Source organism: Armigeres subalbatus, chromosome 3 (assembly GCF_024139115.2).
Source record: "Armigeres subalbatus isolate Guangzhou_Male chromosome 3, GZ_Asu_2, whole genome shotgun sequence".
Lineage (NCBI taxonomy): Eukaryota > Metazoa > Arthropoda > Insecta > Diptera > Culicidae > Armigeres > Armigeres subalbatus.
Genome location: NC_085141.1, coordinates 269,993,988 through 270,012,911, shown reverse-complemented (window position 1 = coordinate 270,012,911; position 18,924 = coordinate 269,993,988). Strand labels below are relative to the sequence as shown.

The 18,924-nt window shown below is 38.4% G+C and overlaps 1 protein-coding gene across 4 annotated transcripts in view; it reads left to right on the top strand.

The window, feature by feature from the left end:
• Positions 1 to 284: 284 nt before the first annotated feature.
• Positions 285 to 18,924, top strand: part of LOC134224258 (uncharacterized) — a 34,927-nt gene continuing 16,287 nt past the window's right edge. Inside the window, exon 1 of one of the 4 annotated variants that reach the window (XM_062703587.1) lies at positions 285 to 413. The gene's annotated coding sequence lies outside the window, so the exon portion shown is untranslated. Of the gene's footprint in view, positions 433 to 18,924 lie in introns of all 4 variants that reach the window. The other 3 variants (XM_062703586.1, XM_062703585.1, XM_062703584.1) reach the window with 3 other exon arrangements.

Below are 18,924 nucleotides of genomic sequence, written 5' to 3'. Positions count from 1 at the left end.
CGGAAAAATTGACGAACCACATATCTGCATTTTCTTATCAATCGGCATCATCATAGACCACACACAGAAGAGTCACTACGACGCGACGCCGATGATTGGCAATCACTACGTCTAACTCAACCTGCATTTGGCTATCGTAGCGTGTGCCGTATACGGATAGCGCCCAGTTGTTCTGTGTGATTTTCCCTCCCCATTTGGTTCCATTCATTTGTGCGCGGGAGGTTTGTTGAAGGTGCATTGTCGATTCGCCACCGTGCACCAACGCCGTCGCTGTCGTCGGTCGTCGAGATTTTGGTTTGGCGCGGAAACTTGGCGCGCAAGCGCGTGAGCTTTCGTTAGTATCATTTAAACCGTCGATTGTTTTGGACACCTCATCGGGTTGTGGGTTCCTAGAGCGTGGTCAACGCCGAACGGTATCGAAACATTATTAGTGTAATAAAAACTTGCACATTTATTACTACCGGTTCTGTGATTTCAAAACGGTGTTAAATCAGGTTGTGCGATCGTAGCGCACCCAAACTGTGTGGATGAATCAAGACCATCATTAAAAAAGACTTTCCAAGGACTCTTTGAAACGTAGTGATAGTGGGAGTGTTTGGTTTTTCGTTTCGTTGCTTATCACCTTAGTGCCAAAATAATGATGAAAATAGGAAAATGCAACACTACAGCCAACTGACTACCAACTACGTAACAGCCAGCATGCTTGTGACACATATTGCACCGGTTAATTCCTACATAATGTCTGGGCCAATGAAATTAATATTACCGCATGGAATTTTAAAGACATTACCTACATTTGGCCGAATTCGCCAGTCCCGGTTGTTAAGCGTTTCCTACGTGCTTCTTTACTCTCACTTATGATACCCATATTCTAGGCACGTAATGCTTTTCCCACGGATGGGTACTTTGATTAGTGGTGGGTGAATGTGTGTGGAATTTTTAACCATTTGGTGAACCAATATTTTGTCTTCTTGCCAAACAGTTAGATGGGGTTAAACAATAAAAATAACGCCTTTTGTAAGTTCGGGAAACGTGTTCATTTCTCCCGTGCTAAGGTTCAATAGCAACGTATCGTTTTTTGAAATTCGAGTCCACGGTAGTGCAGCATCAGAATCGCTAGATTGAATGGGATCACGGTGCAAAAAAATTGATTATTATCGAAGTTTCATGTAGCTCTGATTTTTTTCACAGAAAGTTAGGCAAGGTTATTAAAAATGAGCCAAGGGGTGTTGTTGGGAATAGTCACGTTTAAATACTTTTTGAGAGCAGATTACATTTCGATTAGCTTCAAAGCTATAACATAATTAATTTATTATTCGTTCATATTATAAATTCATATTTTAATCTTACATTCTAGTATTATAATCTAGCTGACCTTTTTTTCCCAACCGACGAGTCATTTTATATTTCTTCCAATAAGCTGAACTTTCTCAACAGGTGTTTCAAAATATTTCACCGGCGATTTTTTGAAAAAAGTAATTTTTATTGTTTTCTTCTCGAATTTACCATATAGAAAGTCAATTCATAACTCAGCAATGGATGAATCATGGTAATTAACCCTCAAAATTGAAAATATGCACATTTGTAATATTTCTTTATAGAAAACCAATTTTTAAAAAGGAACAAAAATGTTGAAAAATTACAAGAAGTATTTTTTGAGCATTTTTTTTTTAATTTTTGCATGAATCACAATCTTTCTCCAGCAATTATCATCTATTTCCAGCCTTTATCCAGTTCTCTACTTAATGTTGCATTTGATTTTTTATTTCCAACATTCGTACTACATAGCCAGTCCATTGTCAGCCTGCCATATTTTATAGGATTCATAATATTTTCCTCTTGATACACTGTCTCATAGTTTCTGCGGTATACATCACATTTTGCTTGAAAATCACAATAGCTTCTCAAAATGTCCATGCTTCATGTCCGAAAATGGCTACCGGATGAACTAATGTTTTATGTAGAGCGAATTTCATTTCTGTATGTGTATTACGGAAGCTAAGCTGCTGCTACACGCTCGACAGTCTCATATTTGATTCGTTCCATATCTGCGGGGGTTATTCATGCTTTTATGGGCAGTAAACTGGTTACTTACGTTTTAGGGCCAATTTCTTCACCTCGGCTTATCTCTTAACCCTTTCCTTCCCATGGTAGCTGTAGAGCTCCATCATATTTTGCACCTTCCAACATTCATCGAATTATTTCAACAACAAAAAGCAGTATTTGGCACAACTTTATGGTTTCATTAGGCTGCAAATCTAATCAATTTTGTGTAAAAATAGTCAAACTATTGAAAACAATCAAGTAACTATTGATTTACAATCAAAAACTTTTTTTTTCGTTTTCCACTAATTTTAGCTACGCCAAATAACTTTTGTTCTAGCATTTTTATCATAAAGGATTCCTTCCTATTGAAATCTTTGAAAAAAGTCGTGGGAAAGAGAGGGTTAAGCTTTGCTCACCCATACGCTTAAACATGCTTTAGTGATAAGAAAATTATGGCTTTTCCGCAAACGTGACCTTTAAGTGGTCTTGTTGTGTAGGGGTTATCACGCCTATCTAGAGAGTAGGAGGTTGAGGGTTCGAGTCCCTCCAAGACACGTGGATTCTTTTTCGCAAATTTCATATCAATTTGTCCATTTCGAAACATATGCTGTGCATATGCACAGCCAAGATATTTAACAAAAAATGGTTTTCGTACGGCCGAGTTGCCGAATAATATGCCATTAATTGTATGCATGTGTCGGTCTTTCTCTGTCATTATACGTCTCTGTACACGCGACCGTTTACGCAAAGGAGATCAACCTCTCCAAATGCTTTAGCGAAGTTAGCCATTGGCACATTAGAGTGGGCTTGATTTCGACTTCTATACCGTCCCGCCCAGTCCGTTGCTGGGGGCATGGAGTGCGATCCTCTCGTTTAATAAACAATGTGCACTCGCTTGGCTGTGGATATACAACAGTAAAGCAAATGTGGAGATTGGGCAAATCAAGCATCCGAAAGATATTCAATTTGCAAAAAGAGAGCTAACCGCGGTGGAGGTTGGTACTCGGATTCTGATGGCTTTTCCGCAAACGTGACCTTTAAGTGGTCTTGTTGTAGGGGTTATCACGCCTATCTAGAGAGTAGGAGGTTGAGGTTCGAGTCCCTCCAAGACACGTGGATTCTTTTTCGCAAATTTCATATCAATTTGTCCATTTCGAAACATATGCTGTGCATATGCACAGCCAAGATATTTAACAAAAAAAAAAGAAAATTATGTTGAGCTTTTTAGTGGAATGTCTTCACTTGTCATAAGACGAGTTTATACAGTCCCATTGAATTCCACCACTTAATTGTATCTTGACAGATACGTATTTCGACCTCAAAAGTAAGGCCGTCTTCAGTGTCTTGTACTTGACTCGACTTGTCGAGTCGAGTCGAGTCGAGTCAAGTACAAGACACTGAAGACGGCCTTACTTTTGAGGTCGAAATACGTATCTGTCAAGATACAATTAAGTGGTGGAATTCAATGGGACTGTATAAACTCGTCTTATGACAAGATGCTTTAGTGACTAAGCAGGGGTGAAGAAATCGGCCCTTAAAGATCAAACATCCCAAGTAATAATTATGGCTTTATATTTATAATGTTCTTGAAGATAGCGATTTACGCTTCAAGTGTGGTATGAAACCATTTAAACGATGTTACTAGCAGGGATTGAACTTATCATTTCATTATCATTTAGTATTAATTCATCAATGCATCTCAAAGATGATTAAAAATGCGTTCCGTACCACTTTTCATTTCGAAATTTTGTGGGCTCAATTTTGAGAAAAATCAACATGTTTTTACAATATAAATATAAGATAATAATTGTTACGCTTTTTGGATTTAACTGCAAATTTGCAAAATTCGTAGAAATTTATCCAGATATATGAGAATTTACAAATTGATTGTTTGAGCTCGAAAAACGTTGGAATTCCGACATTTAAGACATAAGGATTCTTGAAAATCTGACGATTTTTTATCACATTTGGAAAGATGCTGGAGATGGCTGAGTTGTATCCCCGCACAATGGCGGAAGCCCGGACAAAACCTCAAAAAAATTCCAAAATTTGATGATTGTTGCTTGAAAATTTGATTTTTGGTGGCTTGTTAAAGTAAATGCTGTAAAGCGTCTCCCGAACAAATTTGTATGGAAAACAAAAATATGACTAAAGTTTTTTCGAGAACGATTCGGAACGATCTGGTATCATGTATTGAAACCTATTTTTGGTCTTCTTTCCGGTGGTTAGTGTGGTGATTTGCTCATAGCTGCTCCAAAGCTTGAAATTGACTGCTTCAATGCTAGAATGAGTACGCTGCTAATGCTTCAGACCTTAAGGCTTGCGCCTCCAGAACTACTCGAGTAGCATAGTACATGTTGGATAACAATTCTAACCTCAACATGAATTTAGCGTCCTAAAATTACTCTTTGGTAAAAGATTCGGGCAACATATAAGGTTTTGTCCGGCATTTGTATGGGGGCCCGCCACTGTGCCCCGGTTCGGTATAGGAAATTTTTAGGTTAGATGTTTTCTTGGCATTCCTCCCCCATTCCGGCATGATTTTTTTGGGTTTGAAAGTAATGAACACATTTGTTTTATTGACGTTTGACAAATATTAGCGGGTTCTTAATCATTGGTAAAGCTTTTTGTAATTACGGTTCTGATCATTGTTAATCTAGGTTCTTTCTTTTAGATCAGTGATCACCAAAGCGCGGCCAGCGGGCCACATGCGGTTCTCGAAGCATTTTCCTGCGGCCCGCAAAGGATTTAAGAATATACACTTGATGTGGCCCGTTGATAAGCATTAGATGACATGAAACGATTTTCATACTTCTCAGTTTTTTGTTATACTCAGGGAATCTGTCAAGTTCACATCATTACGATATTTGCATGATTAAATAAATCCAGCATGATTAAATAAATGCATCACTTCGTAGATTTTACGTAGGCCAACAGCAAAAAAACTTCGAGGGTATTGCCCCGGGCTAAATGTTGAACTTCTGGTCAAACTAATGGTGTCATACTACTGCTCAGAAATGAGGTAACTTCCAATACAAGTTAGGGTTTGGGAAAATTTAAATTTGTTTTATTTTCAAATCCAGAACATAACGTATGTACTTTAGGCTACCGTCGTGCAAGGCTTTCTTTGACTCCGGGGGAGCGTCCACAAATTACGTAAAGCTTAGTGGGAGGAGGGGGTTGACCAAAGTGTGACGATCCATTCAAAATTTTCAAATGTTTCATACAAAAAGCGTGACATAGGGAGGAGGGGGAGGATGAAAATGTCCATTTTTTTGCGTTACGTAATTAATGGATATTCCTTTTACCGGAAAAAATTAAACGGGATACGACACGCGAATAGTGATGATGGCAATTTGAGAATAATTTACGTTATAATTCTTGTTCAAACTGTCCAAAGTAGCCCCCGATTTGTAAAAAAAAACCCTCGAACGATGGTACCTACCTACCTAAAATATTTAACAAAGTCAAGAATTTTTCCATGCTCAGATTACTTGATGAATAAAAGTTTTCTGTAAAATTCAATTGATCGGAAATCTGGACACACCACAGTGTTTTATTTCGTCATTTTCACGATCGAAATTCGAAAACTCGAAAAGTGTTGATTTTGGATATAGGGTTTGTTCACAGAAGTTTCAAGATATTTAGAAGCGCATCTTTCGATAAAAACAGTTTGATGATTAATCCCCCTAAAAGTGAGTTGAGAAAATTATTTTTCCACCAGAATGAGATAGACACGTAGTGTCTTCCACAAAGTTGTAGTAAATATTAATACGAGCAACTTTGCTGAACATCCAGAGTTTCTATCTCTCATATATAACAAACTTAAGTCGTTTTATGTAAAAACCCCATTAAAATCTTATTTTTTATTCTAACTTTTTCCAATGATTTTTCCCATTTTCCATCTATTCTACAAAGTTGTTAAACAAGCAAAATTACATGTTTTTGCTGAACATTGTAACATTCCATCTCACATACAACAAAAGTTATCTTTAAATTAAACATATTTTTAGAGGTATTTCCACCTGTGATTACTCCCTTAATTGCAAAAAGTCGCAAATTTCTTCACGATATGCTAAAAATCGCTTATTTCATTTTTATACTGACATTGAAAACTTTTGTCGACAAGAGTCTTCTCGAATGCTGTGTTAAAAATTTGTAAACCTATGAAAAATCATAATATTTGAATAACTTTTGTTTTATAAGAGATAGAAAGTTACAATGTTCAGCAAAAACATGTAATTTTGCTGTTTTGACAACTTTGTAGAAGAGACGGAAAATGTGAAAAATCATTAGAGTTAGTTTAAGTTAAGAGAATGATTTTAAGAGGTTTCCACATAAACCGTGTATTCCATTTCTATTCAAAACTACCGGCAAGTTCACCTGGCTTTGAAAACATGTTTGTTGTTATTTGACACGATAAAGTTATGCTCAGTACTGTCACGAAATCTTAATTTGAATCTGTTCAATGACACCAAATTGGGAGATGTCAATATTTTGACTGCCCAAAAAGGAAATAAAATTGTCAGTTTCTTTATTCCATGCATTTACGCGCATAAGTTATGCATATTTAAAGTTCTTGAACCGATAGAATGAGGTTTAACCCTTAAAAGCGCAAGGCGATTTTTTTTTAAATAGCCGAAATTATTTTTAACGTAAATAACCATTGAAATCATTAACATTCAACGTATTTTTGGTTTGTTGTTTTAAACCAACTTTGCGCATTTAAGGGTTAAGGAATCGTTATCGTTGTGTGTAGTGAACAATAATCCTACAACAAAAAATCAGAATCTTAGAATCGGACTACATAATATGATGTTTATGTTGATGCGAAAGGATTTTTCTCGTGTCAAGTCCGCTACCACAAAAGTATCTGTTAATATCAGCTAAAAGGCAGCTACGGTGATAAAACTCGTAGAATAAAATGTTCTTGCAAGTATGTTATTTAAATAGATTCATCGCAGAAAATTTTATTGAGATGTGAAATAGATATTAAAAATAATTTTGATTAAGCTGTATACTGCCGCTACTCGCATATCAGTCCCATTTCGGTTTTCGTCGCTTTTGAGTTACCGTGAATAGCATAACATGATAAAAAATGAGACTTTGTTCGGGAGAAATGTGAAAAAATACCAAACCAACCTTGTCCCATATTGAATGTACTCGCATACCAGTCCCATTAAGAATTTACATAAGTGGATTGCTCAAAATTCAATTATTTTTCCATTGATTTGAATTGTTTTGCAAATGATTAAAAGTTCAGTTAAATCAAAGTTAATTGCCTATAGTCCGGTGATTAAACCACCCGACTTGGATATTAATTTACAATGTTGTGAAAACTCATATATATGTACATTATGCGGAAGATATTGATTTGAAAAATGTATTGGAGGTAACCACTTTCACTTCGATGGGACTCGAACCCACTACCCTACTGTACGCTAGAATGGTGCTTTAACCAACTAAGCTACGAAGGACCTCCGTCAGCCTTCGCAACCTAGCGGCTACTGAATGAGCTCGAAATTCCCAAATTGGACGCACAGTCAAATCACTCGCAATCCATTTGTTCGGGCACGAACGTTACACTCGTAGCTGCTGCTGGATTGAAGCAAAGCAGCGTGTGTGCTGCCTCTCATTTGTGTAATTTTTTGTTCTCCATTCTCGCGCCAAGTGGTCGCGTTATATGCGTAGCGTTTGGCGCGCTGTTTAGTCCTATTAGAAATTAAATTTGAATATTGTACACACGTCCCTAATAAATGTTTATATAAAATCCGTACTTAGAGTCGCCTATAAAAGGCGACTCTCAATGTCATGTAATGTACAGTGTTCATAGTAACCTCCGAGTAGGCACGCTGCCTCTCGGAGGCAATAAATCAACCGTCCAGTTCAAAGCAGAAGTATTTCTTTATTCGTCGCCCGGAGAATCACCATTAAAAGTACACAACGTAGGGTCGTCCCACCCTGGACGAAACACCATTTGTCAAGCCAACACTTCCACATGTGTATAGTAGTTACACGTTCACATTAGAGTAAAGGCTCCCCCAGACCTAAGCGATTTCATCGCCGCGACGGCAACAACTAGACGCCGCGATTCTATCGTTGGGTCGCTGCAGGCAATGTTTGTTGTACGCTTCCATACCAACAACGACAGAATCGCTATCGCCAAGCGATAGAATCGCGTCGCGACTGTCGCGTCGCGTGTGTTTGGGGGAACCTTAAAGTGACCAGACGTCCCGGATTACACGGCGGATGCCAGGCGTCCCGGAAAACGTCCCGGATTTTATGTCGAATCTGTTAAGTCTGGAAAATCTGTGAAATCCGTAGAAAAAAAGGATTTCTAGAAAATTTGTTACAGATTTGAACAATTAGTAGAAAAAAATATATTTAGAGGGTTTTTGAACCTGGAGAATAAAGTTTTGATTGTTTTAAAGAATCTAGTCTAGGAATCTAGAGATTCTAAAGGAGCAACAGAATTTAAGTTGATTTTTTCAGACATAGAAATATTAGGAAACTGAAGCATTAAGATAACCAGGATGGTCTAAAGAATGCAGAAATATTAGGAATACTAAACAAAAACTAAACAGAAACTAAAATATATCTAGATATTCTGAAAAGTTTAAGTTATGACCAGGGTTTCAACTTTTCGTTTCAATGAGACCAAAGCAAGCGTTTTTCGAGCCAAGGGAAAATCTTGTTTCGTTGTTTATGTTGAGGATCATCTTTCATCCATCAATCTTTTCTCTAGAATTAGCATTGGAAGATGAACGAAAATCTTGCCTATTAGATGAAATCCTTTTTCGTTTCATTACTTTTACGTCTCACTCACTTTTCGTGAGAATTACAACCCCGTGAAACAAGCACTAGTTCTTGAAGCCACCGTTTGTTGGCGTGGCGCTAGTGCTGTTTATGAAGTTTAAAGCTCCGTTCATACTGCACATTACATTTCGCGCGGGTATTCAATTTTTGTAAAATGAAAAAAAAAATTCAACAACTTAAGTTATATTGTTCTGTTTTCGTCATTTATTCAGCATTTTACGTGCGGTGATGGCTGCCAAAATTTAACTCATGTTCTGGTACGGTGCAGTCTATTTGACGTTTGGTTTGTGTCGTTTGACATCGCAGCGACCACCATCATCATGAATTAAGCATTATGATGATGGAAACATATCAAACGACACAAGCCAAACTTCAACCTGTTTCTACGCTATTAAAAATTAAGTTCGATTGTGGCGGCCATTAGCACTATTAAAGCGTTGGACATGACCAAATTAACTGGAACAAGCAAAATTTGGGTGAAATTAAATAAATATATTGTAACTCTGTCAATTATCATCCGATTTTGACAATTTACGGATGCCTGAACTGGAAATTTAAAATTGTTTCTCAGTGTGGCTAAGGTCCTTTTAAAAAAAGTTTAGCAGAATCCGAATGGAAATACACAATTTATCGAAACACAATCTCATTTATCGAATTAAACTTGGAAGTGCCAGTTCGAAGGCTTATAAAACTCCCGGTCTTGAAAAAGGCTGGTGCCACCCAGCAAAACCATCAAAACATAAATCTATCAAAAGTTAACTTACTTGCAAGCAGTGTTTTTTTTTTGATAATTTATTATTGAACTGTCACTATGATATATGAGACAGCGTCTAACACACCTATTATAGGTGTATACTTTTCAGTTTGACGACATCAGTAAATCTATTTGATCTTGACACATAAACTCTTTGGTTACAAACTCGAGTTCACTATAATATGGATCCAGTAGAGCGTCGAAACTAATATAAATTATTCTACATAGTCATCTTACGAGTCGTCGATAGTTGTTTTTTTTTTGGAAAACCGTTGGATCCGCGTCTATTTCTAAGGAAAATCTTTTTTCTTTGCCTTTGATCTGATCCAACTGTGGTGGATATCGCATTGTGGATAAAGTTTTGCTTTAAACTGGATCATTTGTGTGTTGACAGAATAATAGTTTTTTGAAGCCCAGCCCAAGTAACATTCCAAGTTTTATTCCGCTATAGCAGCGGTTCTCAACCTTTTTCTTTAGAGGTACTACTTCAAACTTTTGCATTAATTGAGGTACCTCCTATTTTTTGCTGTAAATGAAAATAAGCGTAGATAAGATATTTGAAAAGCAACCCTAAAAACTAACGGGATTTATTGCGCTCCATGAAGTTGGCTGAAGTTATCATGATAAGATACACATTTTGACTAAAAATTGTAGCTTTGATCGAGCTTTAAAAATAGGATTTATTATGCTCTTCATTACAATCGCAGAGCTGCTTATAAGATCAAATGCTTAAAAAATCAACAAGAATGGAAATTGTTACTTGGGAATGGACTAAACGTAAAAGTCAGGAGATTAAAAAGATTAACTATTGAGCTGCCAATTAACATGCACCGGAGATAGGCTATTTTTAGCTCAAGAGAAACCTAACTATATTACCCATGCAAATGTGTAACATTTATATTTTTGTCGATAATGAGTAAATCTCAAGAATTGTCTCCAAATTGTCAGTTCTTTGAGCTGACTTAATGAAATCAGAAAGTTTGTTCTAGAAATCCCGAAAAACTGCTAAGATGTTTTGTAACATTGAGTGAAATGGACGAATAACAGAAACACTGGAAAATCCTGTCGCCGCAATGCCGTGAACAGGAAGTTTCGTAATTAATTTGCACTCAAATAAAGCATGTCGCTACCAAAGATCACAAAAAAGAATTTTTGTTTGCAATTTTTGGCGATTTTTAGAAAGTTAATTAGATTTCCATACTAATACATATCATAAACTTAAACGTCCCATTTTTTACATGCCAACAAAAAAAACTGACGGGAAAGGTCAATTGGTTTGCCTGATTTATTTTTTTCCATTTTCGAAAATTGGTTTTCAAACAGGAAGATGCATTAGGAATTAAAGGCTTTCTAATGTTAATAAGCCCGTATAGCCCACTATTTGTCACAATGACAAATATTCTCAAGTTCCTTCAGACATCTATCAAACTGTTTACATATCGACAAGTCTTAACAAATATTTGTTATTGTGACAAAAACTGTGCGGATAACTTTTCCCGGGCAGAAGTCATGAACAGTACAACAAAACATGATATGGACTTCATTGATATAAGAAATAAAATAACAGGCAACAATATCAAAAATTTGCACCGAAATATTATTTAAAAATCAAGATATGTTATGGATAAGAACAAACTAATGGCACATTATATTGATAACTTCTTACAAATAGCATAACTTGATCTCCTCATGATATTTTAATGCAAAATCTAATTTAATTTAATTTAATAATAAAAAATTAATCAAAATCAATGTTATCTCTTATATCAATCATGTCCATATCTCATTTTGCTATCTTATCAACATTTGATATTGTTGAGCTATTTTCGTCTACTTAGATTGCGTTAGGTGTATCTGAAATAAACGAGTCAGTTCTAGAGATAATTGCAATACAGTTTTGAAACATATTTAAGATGGTGCGCTTTTTATTTCAACAGCCTAAAAAGAAAAAAACTGTTTATTTTTTTATTCGAATTAGATCTGCCCTCGAGCGATATTACCGCATGCGTCACTGTGTTCCGTGCTTAAAGCCACAACTTGACAGCTAGCACCAAGTTTAGCACCAAGTTTTCGGCTTCAATCGCATTGTATGCAGATGACAACCGTTTCAGGGGCTGGAGAATTATCGCAGAACAATTACAAAATTGTATGGCCGCGCCGGGATTCGAACCCAGAATAGTAACAATACATAATAGCTGTTGGGATGCGCTTACTTTAGCCACACCACCACGCTATCTGTATGAAAGCGTTAAGTTATTTGTTCCACATAAGCTACAACCATTTGCATTGATGATGCCACGAAAAGACTCGAATATGAAAGAAAAAGAGCAAACCAACGTTTAGCGGCAATCGAAGTGAGCGAAAAATTGTTATCACTCTCCAGGCTGTTTTTCTTTCCCGAAAAGCGATTTCTCCCCGAGAACATTCGTGAGGGAAAATCATGTGCTCCTGAGATTAAGTGAGCATTACGAACCCTGGTTATGACAATGATCTGAATCGTGAGGACTTGAGTTAGCTCCTAAAATTGGAAAATTGAAAGCCAGGAAATGTGTAACATTTGAAACATCGTTAATTCTGCGAAGATCTCAGAAAAAGCAGGAAAACGGTTTAAACAAAGGCAATACCCAGTAGACCAGTGAAGAATGTTCCGCTTATCGCTTATTTCACGACTGGAGCGGTCATCTAACCCTCTCCTTCTACCCGGCAAAAATCGTTTACTCATTAATGGGTACTTTTCCTTCGCTATCGCTTTCTCTCTGCTGATAAATTTACCCATTTTGGGAGAATAGGTGGATTTACTCATTTAAATTAGTAGATTCACCTTTTTCCTTCAAAATGGGTGAATTTTTCAGCAGAGAGAAAGAGATAGCAGAAAAAAACATTAATGAGTAAACGATTTTTACCGGGTAGTACACTGAGAGAAATGTCTGATACGATTTTCATAGGACTAATCAAATGAGGGGAAAGGGTCATTTGACCAAAAGTCATTCAACCAAAAGCCATTTGTCCAAATGCCACTTGGTTGACTATCGCGTTTGGCGGAAAATAATCTAGCCGAATTCCATTTGGCCGAAACGAAGATTAGGCCAAAACGGTTTGGCTGAAAATGTCATTTGGCCAAAGAGTATATATAGCTGGAAGAGAAACAACAATTCCGACCAAATGGCGCTTCCTGCTAAATGACTTTTTGCTTCAAATGTCATGTTTGGCCAACTGCAAATTTCGGTAAACCGGCCATTTTTGCAAACGGCATTTTCGGCAAATTGATTTGTCTGACGAAAACGAAAAGAAAATTCTTCCCCGGCTATCCAGCAAGATGATTTTTTTCGATTTTTTCGATGAGTGTGTAGAGTAACCACGTGCCTTTTAATCGTGATGTCCATGGTTCGAGTCCAGATTATATTTGTTTCAAATATAATACCCTAAGTATTTTATAAGTTTGTCTTATTGAATGCATTTTAAAAAATAGACTTATGAAAATCAACACGTTTTCTTATGTCGTAATTCCAAAAGAAAATTTTATGATGCTCACATGACCAGTTTGCCTAGTGTACACATACATTTACATTTCATGTTTTTGGAATATCCAAAGATTAAGCTGTTTCTATGAAATCGAGAAATTAGCATCATGCTGGATGTTTTGGTTGAGAGGAGAATAATCCGTTCTGAAACGATTTGTTACACTTTCAAAATTTATAGCGCGTGAGGTTAAGGTGTCCCTAGAAAGTTCTGTTTACTTTACATTAGAGGAGCGTGAGTATTTAGAATGTCTGGCGGCTACACACATTCTTCATCAGCAACTATATAATCAAGTGAGGTTGTGTGAGCTGTTTGCCAGTCGGTCGTCAGCAAGTCAAGCTAAATGTTATTGAAAGTGATTGTCAATAGCCAGTGGTGCCGGAAGTGGGTGGGACAAGTACGATATGTCCTACGCATGAAAATACCTGGGTAGGACAGTCGAAACATTGTCCTAACCATGATTATGGTAAGAATATACCATCTGGATAACTACAAATTCTAATACTATCAATTCCTAGATCTACAAAATATCATTAGAACGTTTCAAAGTCGATGTTTCCAGGGATTGTAAAGGAAAAATCTAATCCGAAGGCTTCTCAAAGTCTAAGAGGAATTCTTTTCATTCCAAAAAGTGCTTAATGATGTATTGAAATTTTCCAAGAAGTCTTGAAGTTTCTATTAGTATCTGCTTTTCCATAAATTTTGTTGGAAACTTTTGGGAAGTACGTAATTATATCTGCTAGTTCAGGAAGCCTCAGAGAATTTCTGAAATTTTTTAAGAATCGACAGGCTGACTGTGAATTAATCATAATTTGAATATCTAAACAAGGATATAGCTTAACTTAACTTTTTTTTTTCTTGAGCAAGGGTAAACGGAAATCTGCAACCAGACACCTGAGGAGGTACTCAGGTAGTGTGGGGATGGGTATGTCATGTAACTCTTACCCGACCCTCTAAAACCAAAACCCTTTCGCCAGTCCGTACCCCCGGCCCGCAATTAAGCAATACATCAGGGGGGGACTATTGAGAACGCTCACGCCTATGCTAACGCGCTTGACGTCAATACACACAACATCGACTTCAAGGGTGGCTACCTCACCACCCGTCGATCGCAAGCTATGATAGTAACCTAGCGGTCCGTATCATAATCTCACGTTGGAGACGAGCACCCCGACAACAACCACCGCGCGCGAACCGCAATGACCTCTATATCTACATACTGAGGTCCCCGCAGCCCACCCGCGACATGTTGGTTGTCGGGGTGAGCAAAGTGTTCACTGCATCACAGGTGCCCTTACTGCACTCGTTGGTTTTGTTCAAGACGCCACCACCGCTGCAGTTTCGACATAATCTGTTGAGATGCTGTGTTCACCGCATTCCATATAGCTTCTTCCCGGCACATCCTCTCGACGAGGTTGTCCGGGGTTGTATCCATACCACTAATAAGCAGCATGGTATTGCGTTCTACCTCGAATCGCGGGCATGCGAACATCACATGCTCTGCCGATTCTACCTCACCTACACATTCAGGACACTCCGCAGAATCTGCGAAGCCAAACCTGTGTAGGAATTTCTTAAAGCAACCATGTTCAGACAACACCTGTGTTAGGTGGAAGTTGACTTGACCATGCTTCCTATCAACCCAGTTGGACACATCTGGAATCAGTCTGTGGGTCCAACGACCTTTGACTGCGGTGTCCCATGCTCTTTGCCATTTAAGCAACGAATCTGCTCTCTTGACACGTCGCACTTGCACCGAGTCCCTTTCGTTGTAGCACTCCACATCCTCCTCTAAGAGTGTGTCGATCGGCATCATTCCAGCTATAACGCACACCGCCTCATATGATATGGTGCGATATGCGCTCGCGACACGTAAGCACATCAGCCGGTGTACTCTGATCAATTTCTTTACATTGTACTTGGCTTTTAGTGCTACGGCCCATGCCGGCACGCCATAACGGATGATAGACAATGCTACGCCAGCTATCAGCCTACGCACTTGACTATGCACCGCCGATCTGTTGGACATCATTCGTGATAAAGATTTTATCGCCAATGAAGCCCGCTGACATGCATAATCGACGTGGCTCGTAAAATTGAGCTTATCATCGATCATCACGCCCAGATGCTTGAGAGACCTCACGGAGTCAACTGTGCAGGTCCCTACTCTTATCCTCGCCTGTTGCAGCCCATGACGGTTATGCACTACCACGACATCCGTCTTGTGATGTGCAAAGGTCAACCGCCTCGAGTTGAGCCATTCCTCCACTCTGCCAATCGCGTATGAAGCCTTCAGTTCGACTTCGTCGAGAGTGTCACCTGCTACTTCTAGCATTACGTCATCCGCGAAGCCTTCTATCTTCACTCCGGCCGGAAGACTTAGGCGTAATACTCCATCGTACATAATATTCCACAGAACCGGTCCGAGGATCGATCCCTGTGGAACACCCGCGGACACTACGATCGACTTTTGACCGGCATCAGTGTCGTATAACAGCAGCCTATTCTGAAAATAGCTTTCAGTATCCTGCACAGGTAATCCGGAACTCTCAATCGGTGCAGGAGTCAGCAATTGCTGCCCAGCTAGCATTGTTGAACGCGTTTTTTACATCGAGTGTAATCAACGCGCAGTACCTAATACCTCTTCTGTTTAAACCTCTCGCTATCTTGGCCGTATCCGTTACCGCTCGAATTGCTTCGATGGTAGAACGGCCCTTACGGAAGCCATACTGGTTGCTAGATAAGCCACCAGCACACTCTGTATAGGCCGACAATCTATTCAGAATGACCCTCTCTAGCAGCTTTCCAGCTGTGTCGAGTAGACAAATTGGTCTGTATGCCGAAGGATCTCCCGGCTGTTTGCCAGGCTTCGGTAATAGCACCAATTTCTGCCGTTTCCATCGATCTGGGAAGTTTCCTTCATCCATGCATCTCTGGAGGCAGCTCCTGAACATATCTGGATTGGCAAGAATGGCGTGTTTAAGGGCCAGGTTTGGAATACCATCCGGGCCTGGCGCCTTATTGAGCTTAAGTTTTCTTGCTGCTACGATAAGCTCTTCGTTAGTCACTAGCGGTACCACGTCAACTGACTCATACGGTGTAGCGGGCCAGTTCGATGATTCATGCCTCGGAAACAACCCGTCGACTATTTTGGCCAACATCCCCGGAGATTTCTCAGGTGGCGTGGTATTAGTCTTAGCCATCACCATCCTGTATGCATCTCCCCAAGCTTAACTTAACTTAGCTAAGACTGACTGTACTTGTCAATAGTTGCTTCTCCGAGGCTGGTTAGAACTGGTGTAAGTTGCACTACGATCCAAGTGATTAACGGTTGGTATTTACTGACTACGGCTTCAGTCAGTTGGGAAAGGAGAGGAATATTCGTGTGTAGTTATTGTTGCTACTAGAGACCATAAAAAAAAACCTCTGCATCCCCACAATACCACGGAAAAAAGATTTCGTTAACTCGGTAGATGAACAGAAATATAGAGAGCAAGGATTCGCTCAGAAAAGTGATGTAATAATGTCTATAAGACAGAAGGTCACTAGACTGCTGAACTCATCTCCAAAAGTTGAGAAACTAGACAAGGATATGAGAGAACAATCGCAGAAATTTGCGAATATGAAGCAATTTATGATGATTGTAGCACATCCGGATGTCTGGTAGCAGGCCTATGAGAAGAAGGGTTCTGAAAGCTTCTAAGAGTTTATTGGAATCTATAGGAATCACAAATATACCTACGTTTGCAAGAAATTTTAGAAGTTTTAGAAGAAAAAAGTCTGAAATTCGGAGTAACATTGTTCTTGAAATTTCTGAAAACCCGTAAATAGAACAAAACACCCTTAAAGATTTTTGGACGATCATAAGCTTTACTGGTAGATTGTTGTGAAATTTCTGAAGATTTCTAAAGGTTCGAATTCCTAGAAGTTAGTGGTAATTGCTGGAAATCATCCAATATTTTATAAAATTTACAGGAATCCATAATCACTTCTGGAAATTTGTAAAAATGTTTGAAGACACGCTTTTTAGAAATATTCGATAATTATTGTCCTAATAGTCATAGGGAGTTTAATAACTTATCTGAGAATGTTCGGAAAATTCCCTTGAAATCCGAGAGGATCTCCGAAAAGGTTTTGAAATTCCATAAAATATTCTATAGATTTGATAATCCAGTTTTTGTCCTACCCACGTCTCGGAACGTCGCCGCGCCTCTGCCAATTGCTATTGGTGACTATAAAATGAAAAGTGAACTAAATTGAATTGGTTATGAATTTCTGGTGATAATAATCGTTTCTACCCAAGTAACCAATAAGCCGTATATTTTGCCAAATGGTATGGCAGTTGGCAGTTGGTATGTTACAGAACAATTTCACAGAACATTGTACGATGAATTAATGAACTTTTATATAGTTTTCGGCTGATTAGATTCGATCAATAAATCCAAAAGTACGCAACCTCCTAATAAATCAGCCGAAAGCTAAGTAAAAGTTCATTTAATCATCGTACAATGTTCTGTGAAATTGTTCTGTAACATACACATCTTCTTCTTCTTCTTCTTCTTTTTGGCATTACATCCCCACACCGGGACAGAGCCGCCTCTCAGCTTAGTGTTCATTCAGCACTTCCACAGTTATTAACTGCGAGGTTTCTAAGCCAGATTACCATTTTTGCATTCGTATATCATGAGACTAACACGATGATACTTTTATGCCCAGGGAAGTCGAGACAATTTCCAATCCGAAAATTGCGTAAACCGGCACCGGGAATCGAACCCAGCCACCCTCAGCATGGTCTTGCTTTATAGCCGCGCGTCTTACCGCACGGGTAAGGAGGCTCTTAACGTTCAAAATCTTACATGATTTCGTTACGGTCCCCAATTTTAGATTCTGATTTGACACCCAGTAACCTTCGGGTAAGACGTTGTCCCGAATTGCGGTTTGCAGCAATATACCATTTCTTTTTTCTTTGGACTTCCCACAAGGTATCAAAAAACAATTCCAACTGCTTATGGATGCAAATAATATGATTCCAACCACTTTTTGGGAAAAAATCATTAGTTTTGAAACAATTATTATGGAGATCCTTGTAATACACGACAGACTACGATGGGCTGTTTGCCAATTCATTCGTATGTCAGTGAAGTGAAGATAAAATAGAGAAAGCAAAGATCCCAGAAGAAGCCGCCGCAGGTTTTGTGGGAGGCCGTGTATATGATGGCTTCGTTTGCTGGCGAATGATATCCAATGAGTCGTAGACGCATCAATAAATGACAGCCCATTATGTATCAAGTATTAAGTAAGGGAAATATAAATGGACTTCAAATGTAATTATTTAATAAGAAATACCTCTAATACTCACTTAAATTTATTTCTTAAAATGTAGAATTTTTAAGTTAACATTAAAAATATGTATAGTTTATGAACTTCTGTAAATGCGATATTTTTGGGGTTGGGTATCGATATTTTGTCACGCAACTCAATCCAGTACTTCGGGAGACACTGAGCCAAAGATCATAATCCACGATATTAATAAATGTTAATAACCTATCACCAAATCTTTCAATTTAATTCGTGACACGTTAACAGGGCAATTTAGAGGCAATGACAAAGCAATACGGCATGGATGGGATGGGTTACATTTCCGACCTTGCTCATATTTCCAAACCAAATCACAGCCAATCGGAATTCAAAGGCTAATGGAGGAGTGATATTTACGCTGAACAACAGTGCATCCTAATTCTGACTGGCCTTGAAGATAGTCATAATTTATGCGGCGCCCGCAACAAAAG